This window comes from Scyliorhinus canicula, unplaced genomic scaffold (genome assembly GCF_902713615.1).
Source record: "Scyliorhinus canicula unplaced genomic scaffold, sScyCan1.1, whole genome shotgun sequence".
NCBI lineage: Eukaryota > Metazoa > Chordata > Chondrichthyes > Carcharhiniformes > Scyliorhinidae > Scyliorhinus > Scyliorhinus canicula.
The window spans coordinates 1,090,959-1,096,692 of NW_024055751.1; positions in this window are offsets into that span (position 1 = coordinate 1,090,959).

Sequence of the window (5,734 nt, forward strand, 5' to 3'; positions counted from 1 at the left end):
GCATCTAGGGATGGGCAATAAATGCTGGCCTAACCAGTGAAGTCCACTTCCCATAAGTGAATAATAAAAGTCTGCAGCTTTCTTTCTCACTGCCAAAAAGAGGACCATAAATTACTTAATCCTGTCCCCATGTTAAAGTCTAAAGCATTGATATAGAACTCAAGAAGCATGGAATCATGTCCTGGGAAATCTAGAATCCCACTGGAAATACTCCACCAATCACAAACATACCTCTTGACCACTGCCCTTTGCTTCCTGATGCTCCAGCGATGTCACTTCCTGCACTTGTGATTGTTCTGGACATGAGAAGTATCCTGGTTTTCCCATGTGGAGCAGGACTGGAATCCCCGGCCAGGTCTTTAATTATTTGATTATTTGACTTGAGCAAAATAAACTTAAGATTAAAATAAATAAAGATTCATCAGCTTCTCACCAATCAGTTTCTGCTGTTGAGCTGAAGTCACCTTTTATCCAGAATTAACTGAAATGTTTTTGATAATTGTTTTTTAAAAATAAATTTAAAGTACCCAATTCTTTTTTTTCCCAATTAAGGGACAATTTAGCACGGCCAATTCACCTACCCTGCACATCTTTGGGTTGTAGGGGAAGACACACGCAGGCACCGGGAGAATGTGCAAACTCCACTCGGACAGTGATCCGGGGCCAAGATCGAGACCAGGTCCTCAACCCCTTCAGGCAGCAGTGCTAACCAGTGTGCCATCATGCCACCTGTTTTTGTTCATTGTTAATATCTAAACCTCTCAAATGATTAATTGACTGAAAAATTCAGACGTCTTTACTCTTACAATGCCAACTTCATCTTTATCCCCTGGATTTGATTAACGGACCACGAACTGTAGTTCTGTGAACGATGATTAGATTATTTCAGTTTTGTGATAATTAATGAATCGTCTCACTTTATAATTGATGAATGCAGTGACCAGGATGTGCTCTCCACAGGACTGGGATGGCCTGTCATTGCCACAGGACTGGGATACCCTGTCATTGCCACAGGACTGGGATACCCTGTCATTGCCACAGGACTGGGATGGCCTGTCATTGCCACAGGACTGGGATGGCCTGTCATTGCCACAGGACTGGGATGCCCTGTCATTGCCACAGGACTGGGATTCCCTGTCATTGCGACAGGACTGGGATGGCCTGTCATTGCCTTTATTTATTCCATTATTAACTGACTGAAGCAACAATAAATTGGAGGTTAAAATAAATAAAGATTCATCAGCCACTCACCAATCAGCTCGTTCCATTTGCCTGAAGTCACGTTATTTTTATCAGGAATTAACTGAAATGATTTTCTTCATTCTTATTACCTAAACAGATTGGATTTTAACTTAGTGAAGAATTCAGACTTTTTCACTGCTCCAATCACTTGTCATTCAGCTTCAACTTTATCCTCTTGATTTGATCAACAGAACACTAACTGCAATTATATAAATAATCAAATTGATTCAGGTTTATACTAATTAATGAATCATGACTTATAGTTCATTAATTCAGTGACCAGAATGCTTCTCGCATAATCTCCTCGCTCTTATATTCCAGGCCTCATCCAAGAAAGGATTCTTGGCTGCCTGATCAATCTATCCAGCTACCTGTGGATAGGGACTCCAATGCCTCTCTGTTGCTCTATGTTCTCAGTATAATTCTATTTATAGTTCATTCCCTTGCCATGTTTTCACTCTGAAATTCATTATCTCTCAATGTTTGCAGCACAGCAGTTAACACTGATTACAGCGCCAGGGTCCCAGGTTCGATTCCCAGCTTCGGTCACTGGTCTGTGCAGAGTCTGCATATTCCCTCTGTAGCTGTCTGGGTTTCCTCCAGGTGCTCCAGTTTCCTCCCATAATTCCTGAAAGACATTCTTGTGAGGTGAATTGGACATTCTGAACTCTCCATCTGTGTACCTGAACAGGCACCAGAATGTGGCGACTAGGGGATTTTCACAGTCACTTCATTGCAGTGTTGACGTTAGCCTACTTATGACAATAATAGATTATTATTAAATTGAATTCCGGGGCGGCAGGTTGACGCATTGGGGATGTGGAACATTCCTTGTTCCAGGCCTACCCGGGTCCCCTCCCATAACCCCTTTACCGGTACATTGATGACTATTTTGGTGCTGATTTATGCTGTCGTCCAGAACTGGAAAAATTCATCAACTTTGCTTCCAGTTTTCACCGCTTCATCACTTTCAACTGGTCCATCATAGACTCCTCCCCTCCCTTGACCTTGCTAGCTCCATTTCTGGCAATAGACTATCTACAAATATCTATTACAATCCCACTGACTCCCACAGCTATCCTCGCACCCTACACCCTGTAAGGACTCCCTCCCTTTCTCTCAGCTCCTCCGCCTCTGTCGCATTTGTTCCGATGATGCCATTTACCAAAGTGGTGCTTCAGATGTGTTCCTTCTTCCTCAACCATGATTCATCACCTACAGCTGTAGTCAGGGCCCTCAACAGTGCACGGTCCATCTCCCACACCACTACCCTCGCCCCGTCCCCTCCCTCCAAGAACAAGGATAGAATCCCCCTCATTCTCACATTTCACCCCACCAGCCTCCGTATGCAAAGCATAATCCTCTGCCATTTTCGCCAAATTCAACATGATGTCACCACCAAACACATATTCCCTTCACTCCGTCTGTCAGCATTCCACAAAGACCATTCCCTCCAAGATAATCTAGTCCACTGCTCCACAATACCCAACACCTCTCCCATCACCTATGGCACCTTCCCATGCAATCGCAGAAGGTGCAACACCTGCCCTTTTACCTCTTCCATGCTTAACATCCCAGGCCCAAAACATTAATTCCAGGTTTAAGCAGCGTTTCACATGCACCTCTTTCAATTTGGTCTATTGCATTCACTGCTCCAATGTGGTCTCCTCTATGTCAGAGAGACCAAATGTAGATCTTCGGTCTGTGCGCATTCAGGTCCCTGACCTTTCCGTTGATTGCCATTTTAACACAAGACCGTGTTCCCATGCCCACATGCCTGTCCTTGGCCTGCTGCAATGTTCCAGTGAAGCTCAAAGCAAACTGGAGGAACAGCATCTCATCTTCCAGTTGGGCATGCTACAGCCTTCCGGTCTCAACATTGAATTCAACAACTTCAGATGATTAGCTCGAGCCCACCTTGACCCCTTTATTTTTATTCTATTTCATTTGAACTGTCTTTTACCTTTTATTTCTTTGTCTTTCTTTACATATATTTCCCCCCACTCTGTCCCACTACCTGATCCCCCCTTTCCCGCTGTTACCAGACTCCTAAACGACCCTCTTATGGACTGACCTCAGTAACACTACTACCCCTGTATGCTTCATCTGATGCCGGTGTTTATGTAGTTACATTGTGTACCTTATGTTACCGTGTTATGTATTTTCTTTTATTTCCTTTTCTTTTCATGTACTTAATGATCTGTCGAGCTGCTCGCAGAAAAATACTTTTCACTGTACTTCGGTACACGTGACAATATACCTGACTAACCTTTTGGACACTAAGGGGTAATTTAGCATAACCAATCCACCTAACCTGCACATTTTAGCTCTCTTTTCCCTTGGGTTCTGTGGCTATGACTAATCTTTCATTCGCTCACCCTACAGTATAAGTATCTCCCACTTTCAACGGCTTTTAGCTTTGACAAAGGAGCATCTGGGCTCTTTTTTTCTCCTTACAGATGCTGCCAGACCTGCTGAGATTTTCCAACATTTTCTCTTTTAGTTTCAGATTCCAGCATCCGCAGCAATTTGCTTTTGCAAATCACTTTGGGAAATAGAACATAACACAACACCCATTTGCACGAATTTGTGTTTTATTTCAACTAGGTAACAAAATATATTTTCTACTGCGTATTTGGAGTTTCAACGGTGCTGTTATTACCCAACATACCCAGCGTTTGTGAATCACTGCCCTGATCACTCCCCAGGAGCCCAGTACGCAGGCGCAGTGTTATATATAGAGCATGCGCAGTTTCACTTTGCTCGGAGTCCTGCGAGCACAGGAGGCTTTTTTCGGCAGGTGAGGGTCGCTGGGGCGGAGGGAGGAATTGAGTCGGGAGTTGGGGTGGACAGCGAGCGGAGGCTTCATAAACACCTGGTGCAGGTTGCAAGCCCCGACAGGAGCCTGCCGGTCCCCTGCTTTCTGTTCCAGGGCGTTTTACCGGGAACAGGCCCGGGTTAATTGCCGCCATCTTGTTTGGGCGGGCAGCGAAGCGCATGCGCGGATTCGGCCGGACGAGTGGGCGGGGCCTCAGGTTCCCAGTGACCCGGATGGTGACAACAATCCAAACAAAACAGCTGGAGGACATTCCACGGAGCTGACTGGGTGGGAGGGGGTCTGAAGGTTCAAATTAGAGCAAAATACTGCGGATGCTGGAAATCGGAAGTAAAGACATAAAATGTGGATGAATGAGCGGGTCTTTCAACTTCTGCGGAGAGAAACAGTTAATGTTTCGGATCTAAATGATCACAGCCGCAGGGACTGAGTATGCAGAGGGGAGGTTGGGGAAAGTAGATTGTTAGTGAGCAGGGGTAGTTGGAGTGAGTGGGGAAGGAGGTCTGAAGAGAGGAACCTGAGTGAGATGGGAGGGGGGGGTTTGAGAGAAGGGCTTCTGACTGAGTTGGGGGAGGAGGTTTGATGAGAGTGACCTGAGTGGGCAATGGTAGTTAGGCGTCTGTCTGTCAAGGGACGGGATATTGACAGAGTTTTTGTGTTTATATGTTGGGAACCAGCATGGAGTGTCTGGGAGCAGCCTAAGGTCCAAGAGAGCTCTGTGCACACTGTTGGTGGGGAGAACAGGCAGAGTGTAAGTCAAATATTTTATATCTGGAATGTTGCAAGGGCATATTTTTGGTTTTGGACAACTCTTGGGCCTCCTTCACCATGTAAATGGTGTGCACTTGATACCCCTGATAAACCCACATGTCTCCAGTTTCCACAATCTTCACTCTCAACAGGTTTCACCCTTCCCCCATCAATGGTTTTGTCATCAACATCTCCCTCCATACCCTCCCCCCTCACAAGATGTCCCCTTTTCTCCAGTGGATTTGGTCACTCCTGGTGTTGGGTGAACAGGTATTAGTGTGAATCTGCATACAAGCAGCAGATTTTGACATGACCTTGTGTGGTGTTGAATCTGAGAGGTTGGCAAAGGGATAATTAGAGTCGTCAAGGTTTGAGGTGACAAAGGAATGAATGAATTTCATTAGCAGATGAGATGAGGCAGCAGCAACTCTGGACAATGTTACTGAGTTGGAAATAGACAGTCTTTGCGATGTGTCATCAAAAAAACAGTTTGGGATGAAATTTGACAACCAGATTATGAACAGATTGGGTTAGCCTCAAAGAGTTGCAATAGAGAGAGTAGCTAGGGAGTGGGATATGTAACAGAAACTGAAGATGATTGCTTTCCTCGTCCTGATATTTAAATGGAGGACATTTCTGCTTATCCAGTACTGAGTCAGACAATTCGGGACGTTTTCTGACTTGGAGGGACACTTGGAGATGAAAGTGGAGGTTAAGGGTTTTGGACGTCACATGAAAGCTCTGGTTGAGTTTTTGATAAAATCCTCTCCTTCGAGCCTTCCCACTCCCACCTCCCTCTTCCTCTCTCCCCCAGACCGGGAGTGTAGGCCCAGATCAGGTGGCAGCTTCCCTTCCTAGAAGGACATTGGTGAACCAGTTGTTTTTTATGACAATTCAGCAGTTTTC